Below are 23,315 nucleotides of genomic sequence, written 5' to 3' on the forward strand. Positions count from 1 at the left end.
GCACCGCAGCCCCGGGAACCACCACCCCCCAGGCCTTTATGCATGAATAAAGCTGGGGGCTGCTAGTACCCTCCATAGCCCCTGAGAACACCACCTCCTAGTGGCTTTAACTTTAATTAATGGGGGGTGCACAGCCCCTCCAGCTTTGGGGACCACCACCTCCCCAGGGCAATTAACACAGAAATGTGGGCACCCATGCAGCTCCCCGGTGCCCCGGGGGCCGCCACTTCCCCAGGGCTCAAATAATATAATGGAGGGGGTCTGTGCCGGACCCCTGGTCCCGGGGACCACCTTCTCCCCGGGGCTAAAGTAATGACTGGAGGCGAGGGCGCACTGCCCCCCTCCTGTAGCCAAAGATGGCCCTGTTGACTGCCACCCACCAGGGCTGGCTCCTGCTATGTCCCAGGGTGCTCACCCCAGGGACACAGCTGTTTGCTATGGCTTTGCTGGTGCTTTAATGCTTCTGCCAAGCCATAGCAAACTGTGCTCATTTTCAGTAAGCGAGAGCACAAGAAATGCTCTTGCTTGCTGAAAGAGAGTACAATTGCTTTGACAGAGAGGGAGCTGCTTGTTCAGCAGCTCCCTCTGTGTCAAAGCAATGCCAGCCCCCGCGAGGAGCTGGCAGGAACTGCGGGGACCTTGAGGCTCCCCCCGCAGTCCTAAGCAATTGTAAGTGGGTGCCCTGGGGTGGAATAGGGCACCCACACTAGAGGCCGGGGGATGGGGTCCCAGGGACCAAAATTGTCCCCCTCCCTTTAAATGTATTTTAAAAAATGTAAAAGAAAAATACAGAACCCAGGGGATGGGTCCCCATGGCCAGAATTAGCTTGGGGAGGGGGGCTGCTCGGCCCCTCTCCCTTAAAGTTAACAAAAAAATGTTTTTTAAACACCTGGGGGATGGGGTCCCCGGGGTCGTAATCGGCCCGGGGAGGGGTCTATGGAGCAGTGAGTAAGTGTGTGAGTTCTGATCTGGTGGGTCTGTGAATGGGTATGTGGTTGGTTGTGTAAGTGTGTGAGTGGGTGTACAGGAAGTTGTATTGGCCTGTGAGTGGGGGTGTAAGTGGTTCTGTTGACTATGTCCTCAGTGAAGGCATTTGAGAAGTCATCAGTGATGTCACTGACCATGTCATGAGTGATGTAATATGTGAGGTCATAAGCAGTGCATAAGCAGTGCATTGCAGGGGTGTAGCTCAGGTAACTATAACTGCTGAATTTCACTGGTTTTGTATAAGGAAAATAGAAGCCGAACTATAACATCCCTGTAACATTTGGTTTTTTTCTGTGAATTTCAATTTTTTTAAATTCTATTTCCAACTATAAAGTCCCTGTAACTATTCTATGACCAAATTCTTTCTGGACCAAAGACCAATTGAAATGTATCACCACAATAAGATGCTTTTAAATTTGATTTCCTGGTGCTTACATAATAATTTCTTTATGTTTGGTAACGATTTGTATCTCCAGAAAAGAGGCGTGGCGATGGGGGCCTGCTTCTCTCCTAGCTATGCATGTTTGCATGTTGGCTGGTGGGAGGAGCAGGTCCTCAAACTTAGCCATGCTAAGGTGTTTAAGGAAAATGTTTTATATTGGATGAGATACATCGATGACATTTTTTTAATCTGGAAGGGTAGCGAAATGGAAGCTTCACATTTTATCGAAGAAATGAATACTAACTCTGCAAATCTTAAATTTACAGCTAATATAAATAGCAAAAGTGTTGACTTTTTGGATGTGAAAATATATGTAAAGGATGGAGTATTAGCAACAACACTATATAGGAAAGAAACAGCAGGCAATCTGACTTTACATGCCAGCAGCTCACATCCTAAACATATGATTGACAATATCCCATATGGGGAATTTTTACGTTTAAAAAGAATTTGCAATAACACTGAAGACTTCGATAGATGTACAAAAGAAGCTTACAGGAGATTCAAAGACAGAGGGTATAGTGATAAGATCTTAAAAACTGCCTTAAATAAAACCAAGGATAGACCGAGGGAATCTCTTTTTAATAAGAAAGCAGACCCGATACCTGATGACAATTCAGCCCCCAGATTAATCACAGCCTTTAACAAACAAGAGAGGAACATCCGTGCCATTATGAAACGTCATTGGCCTATCATTCTTACGGATGGAGTATTATCAACTAGGTTACCACCCCAACCAACTGTCACATATAGGAAGGGTATTTCCATGCGAACCCAAATAGGGAAAGCCTGCCCAGAACTAACCACAGCCAAAATGTGGCTTCAGCCGAAGAATGGGTTTACCAAGTGCTCTACCTGCAGGGCTTGCAAATTTGGTATTAATACGACCCATTATCTTTCCCCCTTTAGTCCTGACAAAATAGCTATTAGAGGTAATCTTACTTGTAAAACTGAGTTTGCGGTATATGTCCTGACGTGCACCTGTGGACTTAGGTATGTGGGTAGTACCAAGTTGCAGGTGCATGTCAGGATATTACAGCACCTACGTGCCATTGTCAATAACGATACTTCATATCCAGTGGCCCGCCACTTTAAATCAACACATAATAATGATCTCAGTTGTTTTAACTATTTTGTGGCAGCTGCAATTCCAAAACAACGCCGGGGCGGGGATCGTGAAAAGGCCCTGAGACAGTTGGAATCCAAACTCATTTTGGAATTAGATACCAAGTTTCCTTCCGGCCTGAATAACACTGAGGATTTACATAACTTCCTATGAACCAGTATCTTTAAATGAATTTTTATAGCTCCTTGCATTCGTTTCAGCATTGTATATAGATTGTTTTATATTCTCTTTCACATTTTTGTGTATACATATTCAAAATTCCGCTCTATTTGAGAGGAGGGGGAGAGGATTAATACTTGTGTCTATATGTAGTTTGTATATTTACAATTGTCACACATGGTGGATTATGTATATTATGACCCAAGGTGTCCATAACATGGTCCAAGTGTATGTGAAAATTCGATTTTTGCTGCTTTTAAATATACAGACACATTTATGAACTTTTTTATATATTTTCCTCTTTTTGCACAATCACACCACAGCGTAATTTGCACATATTATTTTGCTTTTAGGTGGCTCCTTGTAATCTAGAAATCAGCCCTATAGTTATGTCAAAAGTATGACCCATTTTCAATCTTTTAAGTCCTATGGTAGAGCATTACTTTTTCTCTATAAGTTCACACCATTTGGGAGCACATCGGTGGACATAGTCAATGGACTTTTTTCAGATATAGGTGATAGGTGTGATAGCAAAATTTATAATAAGAGTTGTATTATCTACATGAAACAGTTCTTTTAATGTTTTTAATATATTTATATATATATATACATTTTACCATTTGCCTTGTTACAGATAGAAATTTGGATTCATGAAATTTATCACCGCACTATGTCATGAGATTTAACTCGGGATATTTTTATCTGATGTGTCTCCACGGAATGATAGAACATGAAATTAAAAGGACAACATACGGGCATAAATATGTCATTTTCTATAGACGGATTCAAAAGGAGAGACAAACAACAAAATAACAAAAAAACTAAGCTAAAACAACAAAAAAATGTTTAGCCAATGTTATGATGGATGTTGTGAAATTTGTATATACACCTAAAAACAATTATGTATAGTAACGGTTGAATATATGTATATATTTCTTCTATGTCTATACATGGTGTGTGGTCACGTGGTTTTTTGCATCACTATTTAAAAATTATTGAGTTACCTTGCCTCGTTGATGTGAACAAGGGCGAGTGGCGCCCGAAACGCGTCTTCTAGAGGACTTACAGCTTCAATAAACATCTTGTTGCTTCCAATCGGTGGTTCGTGGTTCCTTGGTGTGGAGGTGGGTGTAACGGACGTTACTCACTAGCTGAGGACCAGGTGTGTTTGAATATATATATATATATATATATATATATATATATATATATATATATATAATCTACTGGCGGTTACCAGTAGATAGTTATAGTTAGGACCGTGTTTCCATAGGAAATCTCAAAATTCTATTTTGAATAACTTTGGCACCGGTTGACGAATCTTCACGAAATTTTCAAAACGAATGGGGCGCTCCGCTCAGCTCCTACCCTGAAAGTCTCGGGGGGATTCGTCAAGCGGGGGCCGAGAAAAAATGGGGGTCCCAAAATGCGTTTTCCCCATGCATTTTCCCATAGGACCTTTAGTCGAAGGTACAGCCCGAACGGCTGAACAGAATTTCTTGAAATTTGGCAGAGAGGTAGTCCTCAGGTCAGGGATGTGCCTTTTGCATATATGGAGTCAATCAGTTCAGTAGTTCCTGAGAAAATTGCAGTTAAAAGCACATACATATCTATAGCCACGCACCGTGCGCGCACCGTGCGCACACCCTAACGTGCGCGAGCGGAATTCTGATTGGTTGTTACATGTCAGTCAACGTTCGAATCGGTCGAAATCAGGAAGTGTCGGCCGCCATTTTGTTTGTTTTCAGTGCGAGAGTGGAAAAGGAAGGTGGCGAACGTGAAAAGGGGGCAGGGTAGAGAGTTTCTGACCCCCTAGCCTTGGTCAGGGGGTCCCTGAAGGACCCCGAAGGCAGAAAAAAACATTTACATTTTTTTTAAAAACGGTAAAAAACCAGTGAAAAACCATTAAAAAAAAAAACATTTTTAATACGTAGTTTATTGAAAAATAAATATATCAAAAAAATTATAATACATACATAACTTAGCATTTAAAAAACCGTACAAATTCACTGAAAAAACCATAGGTTTCGCACACGTTATAGTTAGGAATTAGCATTTAAAAAACCTTGCAAATTCACTTAAAAAACCATAGGTTTCACACATGTTATAGTTAGGTGGATTTTTCACTCGTAAAAAACCAATGAAATTCCCCCGTTATAGTTAGTTGAGATAACTAAAACTCGCGCGACCGCCACTCTATCACAAGGATGATGTCATCAGTGATGTCATGAGTGATGCCACTGACCATGTCATGAGTGATGTAATATGTGACGTCATAAGCAGAGGATTGCGGGCGCGCGAGTTATAGTTATCTCAACTAACTATAACGGGGGAATTTCATTGGTTTTTTACGAGTGAAATATCCATCTAACTATAACATGTGTGAAACCTATCGTTTTTTAAGTGAATATATATATATATATATATATTCACTGAAAAAACCATAGGTTTCAGGGACGTTATAGTTAGTTGCACATTTCACTCATACAAAACCATATAAATTCAGCCGTTATAGTTAGTTGAGCTAACTATAACTCACGGCCCCACAATGCACTGATGATGACGTCACATATTACATCATTCATGACATGGTCAGTGACATCACTGATGGCATCACTGATGACATCTCAAATGACATCACTGATGACATCATCCAGTGACTGTGTCTTTCTGTAAAGTTTAAATACGTTTTATAAATATATTGGCCAAGGTATATTGAAGAATGAGTGGGTGTATAAGTGTGTGGATGGAGGATTTAGTAGGTGCGTGACTGACTGTATAAGTGAGTGATTAAATGTGTCATACTGAATTCATGGGTTAGTGTCTAAACTGTGTGAATGTCTGTACCAGTCTGTCTATTGCTGTGTAAGCTGATGCATTGGTTGATAAGTAGTCTATATGGGTTATTGATTGGTTGCCTGAGTATTTGCATGGGTGCCTGAGAGTGTGTGGGGGTGGGTGGGAGGTGTGTGACTTTGTGCATAGATATGTGAGTTCTTTATTCACTGGGTGTATGGGTTCAAGACTGCACATGGAAACAGCTGTATGGGTGGGTGAGTGTGTATATGGGTGTGTTGGTAAGTGAATGGATATCTCAGTGCTACATCTCCAAGTAACTACATATGTAAAACGCAGTGCATGAGAGAGTAGGAGTATATAAATGACTATACATGAGAGTCAGTGATTGTGAGAGTGCTGTATAGATGTGTGTATACTTGTATCAGTGATTGTATAAGAGAGTAAGTATATGTTAGTATCACTATGAAAATGTGAGGTTGTGTGTGTATAACTGTATAGCTGAGTAAATAGAAGTGTGATTGATTCTTTGCATGACTGACTAAATGTCTGAGTAACTCTGGATGAGTGGTGGTGTGTGAGTGTTTGTATAGGTGTATGAGTGCCTATAATAGTGTTGTATTGATGAGTCACTGCATGTATGAGAGACTATATGGGTGAATGAGTGGATGTGTGTGTAGACCTAGGAATTAGTGCATGCATACATAGTAACTGGTATTGGTGTCTCTATTGTTTCAAAAATGGTAGTCTTTATTTTAGAGTGGGTGTATCAAAGGTTTTATTAAGGTATGAGGAGGTGCATCAGATTTTCACATGGATGATGTCATCAGTGATGTCATCAGTGATGTCATTTAAGATGTCATCAGTGATGTCACTGACCATGTCATGAATGATGCAATATGTGACGTCGTCAGCAGTGCATTGCGGGCGTGTGTGTTATAGTTAGCTCAACTAGCTATAACGGCCAAATTTCGATGGTTTTGTACAAGTGAAATGTGCAACTAACTATAACGTCCCTGAAACCTATGGTTTTTTCAGTGAATATATATATATATATATATATATATATATATATATATATATATATATATATATATATATATTTATATATATACACACACACACATATATAGTAATACTTAGAAACATATAATTCAATTTTCACAACAGTCTTTACCTTCCCACTGAAACTTTGACTGCTTGACCAGTCTATCCCCCCAAAAAGGTTTAGTAGGCCAACAATCAATACTTGACACAGTAGACTCATTAGTGAGGAACACCTGAAATCGCACCTTTCATATTACCGGACTATTCCTGAGACTGTAAGATATGGGTGAAAAATCTTAATATCCAGGATTTTGAATTTGCAGCAGTCTTCTACTGGTAATCACTAGAGTTCCTTGAGTAATTATTTCTGGTGGTTTTGATGTTGGTATTTGAGATTAGTTTAGCAGCAGAGCTTTATTTTTGTACTATTTTAGATTCCTTCAGTTTAACAAGTTTATATATTTGAACAAGGCATTGCATTAGCCTAGGCATAATATAATGAAGGCTTGGCTTACCAGTGTGATGTTTGCAGTTGAAAGCAGGTGCTTACCATTCCTTTTGCATTAGAAGGTAGAGTTGCCTTTGGTAATTATTGTGTTTCTGTGAAGATTAAAATATTGTGTGGTTTCAATAGTAATTTTGATGATTTTGTTTTTTTGCAGCTAAGGCTATTCGATCTTGGATACTAGGACTAGGACAGTCCGCTTTAAAAAGGGCCAACGCTCTGGGGGATCCCTGAGCCAGGGATTCTGGTTTGTTAATTTTTAGGCAGAACATGTTGTCAATCCATATCTCTGAATGGAGTTAAGTGGGGCAGAGGTTTGTTCAAGTTTATTAGAGCTGGCGAGACAGATCTAGAGGCAGGTGTCATTTGTGTATATGTAAACTCAAATTCTGTAGGTTATTTGTAAATATGTACCACATGTACATGGGTTATATATGTGTTGAGCAGTCCCTATGAGAGTATGGAATGTGCAAGAAATTGAGTTACTGGTTGAGGGGGGAGAAGTCTAACTCAGGCAACAACCACAATCCTTATCAGAGTGAACCATAAAAGTGGCCATATTAACCTGTGCTTAACACTCTGGTAGCTTGGCAGAAAGTAGTCAGGTTGATCTTAGACGTAATAGGGTGAAAACATAACACAAGGAAAATCCTAACCCAATTTAGAAACACAGACTGCATTTAAATATATAAAATGATACCAGAGCAACCAAAATCCAATTATTAGAACCAGAGATATGCAGTTTAAAAGCTTTAGGTAGAGATAGCACCTAAAAGCACAAAGCGCCACTCTTGGTCATCTGGTTGTTCTAGACCGGGGGAAAGTCACAAGTTTAGGCCGAACACGATGGAGCATGGGGTGGATATTTGGGACCAGGTTAGCTACGCTGAAATAGTTACCTTCTCCAAGTCTGGTGCAAAGAATCCCGTTCGCAGTGGAAGAGGCCACGAGGAGCAAAGAAAGCGTCATGGATGGTCTTCGATGTAACACGAAGAGCAGGCCGGGCAGGGTGGGCTATCATCGCTGTAACACAAAGTCAGTGCTGAACATTCGGTCAGAGCAAGGCAGTTTTCAAGCAGCAGGTCGGTCCTCTGGTAGCAACAGTGCAGTTCTCTGGAAGGCAAGACAGTCATTTTACTGTAATGTAATGAAACCCATTGGCATGGAAATGGAGAACCAGCAAAAGAGAAAGTGGAAAAATATGCCTCCAAAACCACCCAGAGGGGGTACCGCCAACTCATCTGGGAAACCATGAGGAAGGCAGTTGTTGAATTAATAAAGACCAGCTCCAACAGCAGCAAAAAAAGCCTTGCAATCCTCAAACACTTGACCACACCCACAGCTGTCACTTGAAGCATTAATCCATAACAAGATCTGTACAACAACCTCCCAAACTTCTTCTGCAGCACAATCGCAACCATATACAGCAACCTCCCCCCCGCAACCGAACTCCCTGGTCCTCTCCATAAGGAAGATAAAGGAACTCAACATATTGACAAAATGGGACACCATCAGCACAGAGGAAACCACAACAATTATGAAGACCATTCACTCTGGGGCTCTGGCGGACCCCTGACCTCAACACACCTTTGACAAAGGAGCAATGCCTATCAGCAAGGCCCTCACCCCTATCCTTAACGCCCCCAATAGTACAGCCACCTTCCCAAAACCATGGAAACACACAGCTGTCAATGTCCTCTCAAAGAAACCCTCAACTGAACCAACCAAACTCGCCACTCACTGACTGATAGCCCTCCTTCTCAACCCAACCAAAGTCTTGGAAAAAACAATCAACAAGCACCTCTACGACCACCTTGCCAAACACCAGCTTCTTGACACCATACTATCAGGATCAAGACTGAACCACAGCATGGAAATTGCCCTTATAGCAGCAATGGATGACTTCCATATGACCCTTGGCATGGGAGCATCCTCAGCCCACATCCTTCTAGACTTATCAGCACCATCTCCCATCCCATCCTAATCCAATGACCCCATGAAGCTGGTATCCTGGGACCCGCTCTCAACTGAATCTACTAATTTCTCCCTGGAAGAACACAACATGTCACTATGCCCCCCTCACCACTGAAGCATGAGATCCTATTTACTTGTCCATCCCAATGCTCTTCAACATCTACATGACCCTAATGGCCGGCGTCATACGAACACACAACATAAACATCCTCACTTATGCCAATGACACGCAGCTGATACTGTCCCTCTCAAGCAAAGCACCCAATACCAGGAACAAGTTCACCACATGCATATCAGAAGTAGTAACCTGCATGAAATCCAGTTATCTCAAATTGAAGTCGGAAAAGACCAAGGTGGTAGCCTTCTAGTAGAATGCTTTATGTTGGAACTTCACCTGGTGGCCAACAGACCTTAGACCCTCATGCTACTCGCAAGCAAGAAACCTCGGAATCATAATCGACAACAAACTCGACTTGACCACCAAAATCAATGTAGTGGGTCTTGGCCTGCTTCAACACACTAAGGATGCTGAAGAAAAACTTCATTAGCTACTAGACAGCACCAAGAAAAGGAACACTCAGACCTCAACACCAACAGACTAGACTAAGGAAACACCCTGTACACTGGAATTACCAAGCTACTCACAAGAAGGCTGCAGAATGTCTAAAATGCAGCAGTCAGACTAGTCCTCAACCTCCCACATCGAGCCCACATCACACCACACCTTAGGGAACTCAATTGACTTCCGATACTCAAGTGTTGACACTTTAAAACTCCTCGCCAACCCTTCCACCAACCTTCCAAATGCTTTTGCTCTGCTGGTCTCTCACTAGCACACACCCCACGCATACACAAAAGCAGATCAGGGGGCTACACTTTCTCGTGCCTGGCCCCTAAAGCCTAAAGACATCCCACAAAACATTAGAATATCCTCCTCTCTTTTTGCCTTTTGCAACAAACTGAAGGTCTAGCTTTTTGAGTAAGCCCCCAGGACTGGCCTCATACACCTGCTACAAAGCACCTTGATACCCTCACAGGTGATTAGCATGCTATAAAAATACAGATAGCATAATATGTTGTCCACAGGTCCAGGAGTGTAGTGAAGCGTGGCTTTGGAGGTACACTATTTATACCTGGTGCCAGTCTTTGAAATGGGGATTCCCTATACTTCTCCCAAATCTCGTTTTGGAAAGTTCTTCCTTTTCCCTGTCAAGTCACCAAAGAAGTTTGAGGTCACAAAAGTCTAGTATCAGGTTCTGTTGAATGCTATAGGCAAGCCCTTTGAATGATAAGTCTGGCAGCTCCACCCACAGCCCTTCTGGCAAGAGACCCACGTCTGGGCATACCCTGCCATCTCCTTGTGTTTGCTTTGTTTGCCCTAATTTGGCAGGGTATGCCCAGATGTGGGTCCCTTGCTCACCTTGCCACTGGATTCAAGCTAGCCTGGCTGATGAGGGATATTACCCTAAAACCGGTCCCAGGATGCTTGTTTCCGGTCCAGGGAGGACCTGTCCTGGCAGTTCGGGCTGGACTGTTCCCATGAGGCACAGGGTCAACACTGATTTGCATATGGCTGAGCCCAAACTGGGGTGGCGAAGTGAGCTAAAGAAGGATGATGGATTCATTCCATATCTGTGACTGGGGGAGAGTGTCTGAAAAGTTTCAGCACTCCATCATCTCCTTCTGTTAACTTTCTAAAAGTGGCATTTCCTACAATTGTGACTTAAAATCTGACTTTAACATTAAAGTTAGAATTCATTTGAGTGTAAACTGCATATTTATATCTGCTCCCTGTCAAAAGTGATCACTTGTTAAATGTAATAAGGTACCCTAGTGTTACTCAATGAGAGAGCTAGGCCTTGAAACATTGAAACATTTCTTTAGGAGTTTTTCATTGCCAGGACAGGTAAAACTTAAACCCAGATGTCCTACTTTTTAAATACAATACACCCTCCCCTATGAGCCTTTAGGGCCTACTTTAGGGGTGACATATTTATTAAAAAGGAAGGTTTAGACCTGACAAAAAGGTCGAAATGGCAGTTTAACACAACACAAAGGCTTCATTGGCAGGTCCAAGATGTGGTTGAACGGCTACTTTAGTGGGTGGCACAATGTGTGCTGCAGGCCTACTGGTAGCATTTAATTTACAGGCCCTGAGTAAAGGCAGTACCATTTACTAGGAAGTTACAAGTAAATTAAAACTGCTAATCAGTTGTAGTCCAATTTTACTAGGCTTTAGGGAGCGAGAACAAGCACTTTCACACTTGTTAGCAGTGGTAGAGTGTACAGAGTACTAAATCCAACAAAAATAAATTTAGCAAATAGGAGGGGTGAAGGCAAAGGGTTTGGGTGAATACCACACCAAGGATGTCAGGTCTAACGGAATGGAGTATCGAGGGACATGGTAGAAGGTAATAGTGGGAGAGGTAACAAAAGCATCACCAAATACTTAAATTTGGCAGTTATGTAGAAATATATTGCCCCAGTTCTGGGTTTGATGAGATGCCGTCACTTCTGGTTGCAGGGAAAAGATGTAAACAACTTCCTTTCACTGATTCTAAATAATTAAGTGTAGCAGTGTAATTATAACATGGAGCTCCTATTACATAACGGCTGCCTATACCATTTGCAACTAACAACAAGAGAAAGACATACTTAGCAATTTTGTAAATTGAATCAAATTAATGCTCTGTTGGGAATGAGAACACTCAAAGATGGAAACGAGTGAGCAGTGAATTTATAAGATTATAAAATAAAAGCCCTGCATTACACATCTCAAATGTGAAGACAAATGCAAGGAACCTTAAATCTCTGATGACACTAGGACATCATTTCAGTATCATTAATGAAAGGAGCATTGGTAGCATGGAAAAGAGATATTGGAGTAAGAAAATTACAACTCACAAGAACCTCGTTATTTCACAAACCCATCCGTGTCCTGGGAATCTTCAAATAGGTAGATGTGGTGTTAACCTGTCAAACAAGGCTATTTTCCCATCATGGGCTACTAATCACCGGTCTTGGTGCAAAACTCTACTCTGGGCCTGCTATGAAATTAAATGCTATCTGAGGGTTTGTAAACCTTCCCATCCCAGGCCTATGGTAGGACTGGCATCACAACTGCCTCTTCTTGCCCCCATTTAACAGCCCATGGAAGCAAGTCATATTGAGACTCTTTTGGTAAAGTTAGTAACACATTTCCTTCATTATACCACTTCTGCATTTGCATCATGTCGGCAGATATACAACATTCTTGACAACAATAAGATGAGTGCCAGTCTCAAGGCTATTTCTCCTTGAAGAAAGTCTTCCATTGAGGTTTGCCACACTTTCCGGGTTTTCCCAACCCAGTAAACAAATGTTGGCCAATCCTCTTGGCATTCTCTCAGCCTTCAAGATGTTACTGATACTGATGATGGAGGCAACGGAATGTGCCTAAAAAATGTGACTAGGAACCACTGGTCTTATGCTGGTTGGCTATTGAAGTGTCAAGAGAGTCCACTCTCTTCTCTTGAGCTTGTGTGGGACCTTTCACCTGGTTACTCTGATCAATACTGTCTCTGTCTTGCTTTTCACAGCGGTCACACAGAAGGTTGCCAGGGATTAGTGAGAATTGTGTGCAGGAGGTGGCCAAAGACCACACATAATTTTGTTAGGATAAGGACGGCACATTTGTTTCAGTCAATTAATCATATTAGACCATCTGTATGGAGATCAACCATGTTTTTATGTTTCTATGTTGTGGGAGGGGCCAACAGAATTTAGTAGATGTCCAGGAAGGTTAGTAGTTTTGAACAAATATTTATTTGTATGGCTTTGATATAGTCCAAACTAGAATCCATTTGCCAACATCCTTTAAATGAGACTAGACACAGTTGTTTTGTATGACAAGGCTCATTTGGAATACCAATAAAAGGAAATACATAGAATAATGTAAATAAATAATGCATGGTAATGTGAATAATTCGGAGCTTTACACCATATATTTGGCAAGTCAGTAATTAACTTCCACTTTTACTGTTTGTTATTGTTTTCCTCCAGTATCTAAACATCCTCAAGCCCCTTTACAATCCCAAGAGGAGATCGAAGTAAAATATATTCATGACATTTTAATTCACACTGGTATCGCAGTCTGGCATGGGAAAGGCTGGCATAATATATCCATTTTCACTGAGGGGAAAGCAAAAAATGAGGGAGAATCAAAAATAGTTTAAGATAAATTGCCCCCAATCGTTGCAAAATTATGCGGATTATTCAACATTGAAATCTATGCTGCTTTGCATTTTTTCCGTTGAAGTGGATTGGATTTAAATTAAAATCCAATATTTCCACTCATTTCCCCTCTTCACCAATCATCAAGATCCTGGACGCCGCACATCTACGTTTGATGTATGAACTTTTCCAAATTTCCTGAGTTAACATTCTTCAGTGACCTGTGACGGTTACCATGAACATATTCTCATATAATTGATTGAATAATAGATTGAGATGTTCTTCGGTGAACATGAACTGGCAGGAAAAAGTCAGGGACTCCAGAGTGTATTAGCAAAAGGAAATAGCTCCCTCCAATGATATTCACTTTGGTACTAAAGCAAAATATATTTCTGTGAGTTGCTGGGATTTACCCTTGACCTTTCCTGAATCGTCAGGGGTAAAACAACTTTGTTATGCAAGAAAACTTACTAAGTCTTTCTGTACCTCAGATGGTACTAAACCGGCTTTGCACAAACAGGCTTTCAATTTTATTATTTCGAGCTGCATACTTTTTCCTCCTGTTGCAATGCATAATTAAGTTGGTCCTGGACAGAGATGAATGTTTTTAATTTTGTTTCTCAAAAAATAATAATTCAGGGGATATTCGGGACCGGATGCAAGTTTTCCATCAAACCCCAAGTCTTATCGAGCCTGTATAGGAAAGCAAGGGTGGCTTTAGGCAAACCTCATTAATGCCTAATTGCTCTCACGGATAATTTGCCAAGAGTGTTCTCAATTTTAATGATGGTTTATGAGATGTGTGCTCAGTCTGCTGTTGCCAGTACAATGGCTCTGTAAATCAAACGCTGCATCATGGGGAGCTATTTCTTGCGTGAATATTTTTAGATGCTTAAATCAATGGAGCAGAGAGAAGGAGCATTGAATTTACCCAAAATGAGGAATAAGTGTCCCCACCCTACGCCCACAGCTGCCCAGCATAGCTGCTCATTGCGATGGAAATGGCGAGGCTCCTTTGATGAAGAACGACTTGTTAGCGTAAGATAATACCAGTTGTTTGTTTCCTTCTCGGCATCCTTGGCAGAGAGATAGGCTATAATAATAGCACGGGGCTGAAGCCCTGTTATTATAATCACACTAAAAGCTTGCTTATGAATAACATTTTGATCAAGATAAAAATCTCACAAAATAACTTCAGAGGCGGGCAACAGAACAAAAGGTTATGGATTCTGAGCAGATAATATGCATTCCATAAAATGAAGAGAAAGCTGCGGCTGACAGATGTGAGGTTCTATAGAAATTGACCTTTCGCCTATAAAAAAAAAGTTATTTAGCTGAAAATTGAGAAATTGCAGTCGTAAAGGTATACAGTGTGCTGTAGACAGGTGCTGGGCAATCTGCTGTTCAGTTTAAAAGATTCAGGTTTAATGGAGCATGTGGTAATTTTAATACACAGAACACACATGTCCACTCTGGGTAAATGGCATTTTTTAAATATTTCGCCAGTGTTATTTCTCAGGCAGCATAATTTAAAAGACCTGTTATTGGGACGGAAAAGCTCTCTGCATGGTAACGGACGTTCACACAGGCCTGGGTGCACACCTGTCACTGTGGTCTGGATTGCTAATGCTGATTTTTGTTATGATAGGCAAACCTAGATCATGCATGTGTGCCACTACATAGGCCTGTCTCATGGATTGCTGTCTTGATGGGTCAGAAGGGACACCCAAAGTGCTACCCTCACAGTGGTGAAAGACTACTGCCTTTACCAGGAGCTAAGCAACACCAGCGAAGTAATGGCAGCATACCATCTGGATCAGTAGAAGTGAACAGGACCTTTTTACCTTGTCCAACTGGATTGAGGCCTACAGGCTCACTCATTTAAAGTTCCACTGTCGTGTGCTAAACTCATCCTTTGCCCACATCGGTGTGATGTGTAGTGCTGTACAGCGCATGAGTGGTGTGTCTGCACTGGGTGTGTGTGTGCCTAGAAAGGGTACAATCTAGGGATAATGTAGGACTATGCAGTCTGTGCATGTTAAATGCTTGTGCTGGGTGTATGTGTGCCTTTAAATGATACAATACCTGGAGGACTGTGGTTCTAGTTTGGGAGACCCAGAGCGGCATCGTGAAACATGGAGAGGAGGTGGCCCAATCCCCCCAAATAGATTCTGTAGGCTGGGTAGACACACTGGAGAATGGAGAGCCAGGCTCCCCCACTAAACTTCAAAGAATGCACTTTTATTCAGAGAGATGTCATGAGGAAGGGGCCTGGGCACCTGTCAAGAAGGAGATGGGGCTGATAAGAAAATCATAAATGGTAGGGCTAAGTCCCTGGCTAACTTTTTGATAAACATATCATTGGGGCTGATATCTAGGACTGAAGTCTTGTCATTTCCTTGGCCTGTGTTGTGGGGCTATCATACTTTGAGTCACTCCAGCTGTGACATACTGTTTCAAGAGATAGAGAGGACAGAGGTGTGTGCACTTCAAAAGGAAGCAGACACCCAACATGAACTTCAAACACTCTAAATCACATTTGGTGTCTAAAAATGAACTATAACAAGGGGAGCGTGAGACCCCAAACATTGCCAACTGTCAAGCAGCTAGTCAGGTTGTGCAAGGAGAAGAAGCTCTGAAAGACGTCTGCTTGTGACTACCCAGGACTGAGGGCCTGTTGGACTTGGCCCTTTTTCCCTCATTTTTTTCGTTTTTGCAGTGTTAAGGTGCAGGTGCTCCCTTCTCCCAAGATGGCTGCCACAGACCCCTGCTACTGCAGGGTGGTCGTTTTTCATAGTAGCACCCTAGCTGCCAGGAGCTGGCTGGGACCCACAACAATGTTGCGACACCAGCCCGCCTTTTGTCCCATAGGTAGAGTGGGGAAGCTCCTGGAAGAAGCTGGAACCTTCTAGAAGGGAGGTGGGGTTTTACTTTTGCCGCCTTGGCTAGAGGTCACCTGACCTAGGGCTACTTAAGAGTGGGAGGGAAACTTTTGTGGTGAGTTGGCCATTGGGGTGAAGCAGAGCTGGAAGAATCCACCAGGAGTGTAGGCGGTAGGGCCTAGCCAGGGACTTATGCCTCTGAGAGTGACAGGATTTAGATACTGCCTCTTAAGTGAGTGAGGTGCCCTGTGAATCCCACTGATCTTGCCCAGTAGTAGGAGGACCCAGAGACTCTCTGCCAGCCTGACTAGGAAGGACCTAGTCGCCCTCTCCATCCCTACCCCTGTAACAGAACCCCTTAAGGGCGCCAGATACATCTGCGCCAAAAGACTTTATCTGTCAACTGAGAACTGGAACCTAACTTTAAGAACTGAGACTGCATGACAAGAGCGAGCTGTAAGCCTTGAATGCCAGAGCTTAGACTGCGTGTCCAAGCTAACCTATTGAACTAATTGCTAAACCGATTGCCAAGCCACTGGGGATCGACCAGGTACTAGCGCTGTGACCCCCGCGCTCCCTGCCCTGGTCTGGGACCCCCGGCAGCGTGCTCCGCTGAGCACTTTACCCCATCCTTAATTTGAGCCCCCCCCCCTGCGACGACGAAGCCAGCGCGCTCACCGCCGCGGCCTGGAGGCCTGGAGGAGTGCCCTGCTGTGTCGCGAGGCCCAGGCGAAGCCCGGGGCCCCGTCGCAGCCGTGTGAGGAGGTGCGCAAGGTCGGGGCCGAGTTCCCCCAACGTCGTGAGGACGGACGCCTGCTGACGCCCAGACGGAGGTAAGCCCGGAGGCCGAGATCCCCCCTGGTGCGCCCCCTGCTGGTCTGGAAACCACACCGCACTTGGCCCGGGTTGTCCCCGCCGTGGGAGTCCCCTCCCCTGCCTGCGCGACGGAGAGACCCCGCCGAGGGATCCTGTCCGTGTCCCCCCGTTTGTAATACTGAGCGCGGTGCTCTGTGAACTGCACCGGAGCATAGGGACCCGCTCCTCAAATCCGGTCACCCTCCCCGCTGGAAGCCGCCCAAAGAACTGACTGACATTACCCTCGGGTGGCGCTTCACGCCACCGACCCTGCTTCCCCAGCCGGAGAGACCGGGAATGCGAGTAGCGCACTGTGTTATATGCTCTGCTCGAAAGTAAATTACCTGCCAAAGAATGCGAGTAGCGCACTGTGTTATATGCCCTGCTTGAAAGTAATCACCTGCCCAGGAACGCGAGTAGCGCAGTGTGTTATATGCCCTGCTCGAAGGTAATGATATGCAACTGATTACGAGTAACGCATTGTGATAACTGTTCTACGCAAACGTTTCCACATGTAACTGATTGCGCGTAGCGCTGTGTTTTATGTGCCTTGCTTCACAGTACTAGGGGCCAGTGGTCACGAGGAGCGCTCAGTTCGACAGGCGCCATGTTGATGAACCCAATGTTCCCCCTTACAAGTAGTACGCTGTGTTAGACGGCCTGTTCAGGGAAAGACTTTACATAAGCGCGCACAGCGCTATAATCTCCCGCATTTAACCAGCGGGCGTGGGTACATGAACGAGGTTAGGCACTGCATAGATATCACCAAGAGTGTCGCATGTACTGAACGATGGTATTATGATTCATGTATTACCTTGTTATTTCCTGAACTGCAACTGACCAGCTATACTTGGATAAACTTGAAGTATTTGCATAATTTAAACGGTGTGGCGTCCCTTATTGTGTGTGACTCTAGTCCATGAGAAGCGTGTGGTGTATGGTTGCTTAACACATAGCCCTCTGATTGCCTGACCGGCTCGCGCCACGTTACCGCCCGTAGGGCCTGGTGAACCCAGGTTCCTACATTGGTGGCAGCGGTGGGATCCTTGGGACTTGTGACCATACAGCACCCTTCCGTGAGGCGAAGGGCGCCACAATTAAACGCCTGTTGTGTTCCAAAGCTCTAAAAACATTGATTGCTGCATTGTTAGTTCCACTGTCCAGGTTGAGAGTGCAAGAAGCCTGGTTAGCTATTGACTGTTGCCTACACCCTAGGAATTTTCTCCTTAGTGTCTAGGTCCCCACCTGCCAGAATGGAATCCCGGTTAGCTGACCTCGAGGGGAACACAGTGAAGCAACTAAGGGAGTTCGCGCAGGAGTTGGGGGTGCCTGGGATGCGGAGGGCCAAAGCGCCGGAACTCCGTACCGCCATTAGGGCATGGGTAGAAGCCCACCCAGAAGGGAGAGGGGATGAGGGACAGGGGGCGCCAGATGCACCTCAGGAGGAGAGCGCCCAGGAAGTCCTAGACATCGTAAACATAGAGGAGTCTGAAAATGTGCCCCCAGGGAGACGTTCTGGGGCCAGTAGTAGGACAGGGTCTAGTAGGAGCGCGTCTCCAAAGGAGTTTGAGGACAGAAGGGAAGAGAGGCAATTAAGATGGGAACTAGCCAAGTTGGAGCAGGAAAGAGAAAGGGAAAGAGAGAATAAGAAATGGGCAATGGAGGAGAGGAGGATGGCGCACGAGCTTCGGATGAAGGAGTTGGAGCTGCGTGCCCTCCAGATGAGTGTGTCCAGTGAGGACACTGGTGGCAGCATACCGGAAGCTCCACAGGAGCTAGAAGTTTATTTACCCCAGGATGACATCACCAGGGTGTCTGAGGAGGCATTGGGGTGTGAACCTGAAGGGGGTGGTGCAGGGATCTCCCAACCCAGCGAGGTGGGAGAAGTGGCAGATAGCCCAGCTAGGTCCCAGGGAGAGAGGGTTGTAGGGCCTCACGACCTATCTGTAGGAAGGCGTGAGACGGGGAGGTGTCCCGAGGTGCCCCAACCGAAGTCTCAGGGCCTGGAGAGTTCCGCAAGGGAGCCCCAGGTTGGGAGCCTAGGCTGTCCCGATGTGCCATCCAGTGCAGGGGAGCCCCTAGTGTCAGGAGGACCCAGGGCGACTGTAACCAGCGCGCCTGAGGTTCTGGGGTTGGCCCAGTTTCAGGGTTTAGATCCTGTGCTGGGGTGCCAGGCTCAGGGGTTGCCTGACCTGGAGGGTGGGACGGCTGTTAACAGTGTCCCCCCAAGATTGACTTCCAGGGGTACCTTTCCCGGTGGGAGGGTGCGGAACTCTGGGAGGGGGTGCAGAGGGAGGAAGGTCTCGCCTCGGGCACCGACTCAGCCTAAGGGTTTAGACCCTAGGTTGAGGAATCAGTTGAAGGGTCAAGGTCCTAGACTGAGGAGGAAGTGGTGGTCTGAGGGTGCCTCGCAGGGTAGGGTGAGGAACCCCAGAAGGAGAGTTAGGGGGAGGAGAGCCTCACCCCTAAAGGCTGGTCAGCCTAAGGGTGTGAACCCCAGGAGGAAGGACCAGAGGCAGTTTAGGACTGCAAGGAGGAGGACCGGAGTGGTCAACAGGCACTACAGGCCTGGGGCTACTGCCCCCCACTCCACGAGATTACCCGGGCCAGAGACATCTGGACAGCCCAGGGGCCGGTCCTGGCCACAACTAGCTAGGGAGCCCCAGTGGGGTGGTTTCGTTGGTCCAGGGAGGTTTGTTAGGGAACCATCGGGTTCCAGAGCGGAGGAGAACCTGCGGGTGCTCCTGCCGTTGCGGACCTGCGTCCACCTTTTCTCGCCCCAAGCAGGGAAGACCATCAAGGCATTGATCGATCTACCCTGGCTTTCGGCTGGAAGGGGGTTATGTTGGACTTGGCCCTTTTTCCCTCATTTTTTTCGTTTTTGCAGTGTTAAGGTGCAGGTGCTCCCTTCTCCCAAGATGGCTGCCACAGACCCCTGCTACTGCAGGGTGGTCGTTTTTCATAGTAGCACCCTAGCTGCCAGGAGCTGGCTGGGACCCACAACAATGTTGCGACACCAGCCCGCCTTTTGTCCCATAGGTAGAGTGGGGAAGCTCCTGCAAGAAGCTGGAACCTTCTAGAAGGGAGGTGGGGTTTTACTTTTGCCGCCTTGGCTAGAGGTCACCTGACCTAGGGCTACTTAAGAGTGGGAGGGAAACTTTTGTGGTGAGTTGGCCATTGGGGTGAAGCAGAGCTGGAAGAATCCACCAGGAGTGTAGGCGGTAGGGCCTAGCCAGGGACTTATGCCTCTGAGAGTGACAGGATTTAGATACTGCCTCTTAAGTGAGTGAGGTGCCCTGTGAATCCCACTAATCTTGCCCAGTAGTAGGAGGACCCAGAGACTCTCTGCCAGCCTGACTAGGAAGGACCTAGTCGCCCTCTCTATCCCTACCCCTGTAACAGAACCCCTTAAGGGCGCCAGATACATCTGCGCCAAAAGACTTTATCTGTCAACTGAGAACTGGAACCTAACTTTAAGAACTGAGACTGCATGACAAGAGCGAGCTGTAAGCCTTGAATGCCAGAGCTGAGACTGCGTGTCCAAGCTAACCTATTGACCAGGTACTAGCGCTGTGACCCCCGCGCTCCCTGCCCTGGTCTGGGACCCCCGGCAGCGTGCTCCGCTGAGCACTTTACCCCATCCTTAATTTGAGCCCCCCCCCCCCCTGCGACAACGAAGCCAGCGCACTCACCGCCGCGGCCTGGAGGCCTGGAGGAGTGCCCTGCTGTGTCGCGAGGCCCAGGCGAAGCCCGGGGCCCCGTCGCAGCCGTGTGAGGAGGTGCGCAAGGTCGGGGCCGAGTTCCCCCAACGTCGTGAGGACGGACGCCTGCTGACGCCGAGACGGAGGTAAGCCCGGAGGCCGAGATCCCCCCTGGTGCGCCCCCTGCTGGTCTGGAAACCACACCGCACTTGGCCCGGGTTGTCCCCGCCGTGGGAGTCCCCTCCCCTGCCTGCGTGACGGAGAGACCCCGCCGAGGGATCCTGTCCGTGTCCCCCCGTTTGTAATACTAAGCGCGGTGCTCTGTGAACTGCACCGGAGCATAGGGACCCGCTCCTCAAGTCCGGTCACCCTCCCCGCTGGAAGCCGCCCAAAGAACTGACTGACATTACCCTCGGGTGGCGCTTCACGCCACCGACCCTGCTTCCCCAGCCGGAGAGACCGGGAATGCGAGTAGCGCACTGTTATATGCTCTGCTCGAAAGTAAATTACCTGCCAAGGAATGCGAGTAGCGCACTGTGTTATATGCCCTGCTCGAAAGTAATCACCTGCCCAGGAACGCGAGTAGCGCAGTGTGTTATATGCCCTGCTCGAAAGTAAATTACATGCCCAAGAACGCGGGTAGCGCACTGTGTTATATGCTCTGCTCGAAGGTAATGATATGCAACTGATTACGAGTAACGCGTTGTGATAACTGTTCTACGCAAACGTTTCCACATGTAACTGATTGCGCGTAGCGCTGTGTTTTATGTGCCTTGCTTCACAGTACTAGGGGCCAGTGGTCACGAGGAGCGCTCAGTTCGACAGGCGCCATGTTGATGAACCCAATGTTCCCCCTTACAAGTAGTACGCTGTGTTAGACGGCCTGTTCAGGGAAAGACTTTACATAAGCGCGCACAGCGCTATAATCTCCCGCATTTAACCAGCGGGCGTGGGTACATGAACGAGGTTAGGCACTGCATAGATATCACCAAGAGTGTCGCATGTACTGAACGATGGTATTATGATTCATGTATTACCTTGTTATTTCCTGAACTGCAACTGACCAGCTATACTTGGGTAAACTTGAAGTATTTGCATAATTTAAACGGTGTGGCGTCTCTTATTGTGTGTGACTCTAGTCCATGAGAAGCGTGTGGTGTATGGTTGCTTAACACATAGCCCTCTGATTGCCTGACCGGCTCGCGCCACGTTACCGCCCGTAGGGCCTGGTGAACCCAGGTTCCTACAGGGCCAAAGCCTGCTAGCCTCCCAGCTGGGTGGTTGGACATCACTCAGGGAATCCAAAACCACCTGCCCTGGAGCCTGAAGCACCAGTGCCTTACTGCTTGCTAAGTCCAGTGTGCCTGTGAGCAAGAGGAGAGTATTGGAGGGAGCGAGGTCCAGTGGGGAATCCTGTCCAGTGGACTCCTTTTGCAAGGTTTGAGGAGATGGCTACTGCACTGATTGGGTGGCTGTCTGTGTGCAGGGAAAAGTTTCCACCTTCATATGCTAGAGGAGGGCCACTGTGAAAACAGCCGGGGACATCGCTGTGCCGAACAGGCCATCATCCGCGCGCAGTGCGGAACCAGCAACCTATATAACAGGAGGGGTCAGCATGGACAGACTGCCATGCAGAGTGGGATGTAGCCTGTGCGTGGTAGAGAGCTGGTGACCTTGTATGCCAGGAGAAGTTGCTATTAAGGAATCTGCAGTGCTGACCGGGTTGGATTCATATATGCTGTAGCAAGACGATGACCCCGTATGCCAGAGTTGGTCGCCGGCACCAGCAAGAAGTGTGACCCTGAGGAATGAGCTGCTGTGGGGGACAATGCACGCATACACAGGACAAAGGATCAGCATTAGGACATCCACACTACTTCCCACCTACTCATCATTGGATGGACCAAAGAATTTACCTTGCCAGGAGTAGCTGAGAAGAACTTCTGGTTGCTTTAACTGCATGACCAAATGTGAGGAACTCAAGGACTGCTGAGCGCAACCTGCCTGGGCCGTGTTCAAACCAGGAAGTGTTGACAGCCATCTTGGGACTCGGCTCCGGCCATGTCCTAGAGAAAATGTTTTTTAAAAAAAGAAAAGGGGCCAGGGTAGAAATAACCTGACCCCTTAGGCTGTTCTGGGGGCCTCAGTGACTCCCCCCGGGCACCAGGGACCACCACCTCCACAGGGCCAAGTCATTTTAAAAAATGGGAGTGGGGCTGCACGGCCACCCTCATAGGCCATTCCCGCCTCTGGGGACTGCCACCTTTCTGGGGCAGGCTCTACAAGAATAAAGGAGGGAGGGTGCGGCCCCCCTCCTGGAGCCATAAATGGCCTTGGGGACCATCACCCCCCCCCCAGGGCCAGCTCCTGCTATGTCCTGAAGTGCCCACACCCAGGACATAGCTGTTTGCTATGGCTTGGCGGGAGCTTTACCGCTCACTCCAAACCACAGCTCCCCAACTCTCTTGGGGAGAGGATGTGGTCCATCGGCTAAACTGCCGACTTTGGTGCTGGAAACCAGGGTTCGAGCCTCGGGGTCGCGTCCCCATCCTGTGATTCTGGGCAAATCACTTAATATCCCCATGCCTGAATATGTAATGTAAATATGGTGCTCATGTACAGGGCTCC

The 23,315-nt window shown here is 46.3% G+C and overlaps 1 protein-coding gene across 5 annotated transcripts in view; it reads left to right on the forward strand.

Moving 5' to 3' along the window:
• Positions 1 to 23,315, forward strand: part of SORCS2 (sortilin related VPS10 domain containing receptor 2) — a 2,262,720-nt gene that overhangs the window by 299,972 nt on the left and 1,939,433 nt on the right. The gene's annotated exons all lie outside the window — the stretch shown is intronic.

This window comes from Triturus cristatus, chromosome 2_2, assembly GCF_964204655.1.
Source record: "Triturus cristatus chromosome 2_2, aTriCri1.1, whole genome shotgun sequence".
NCBI lineage: Eukaryota > Metazoa > Chordata > Amphibia > Caudata > Salamandridae > Triturus > Triturus cristatus.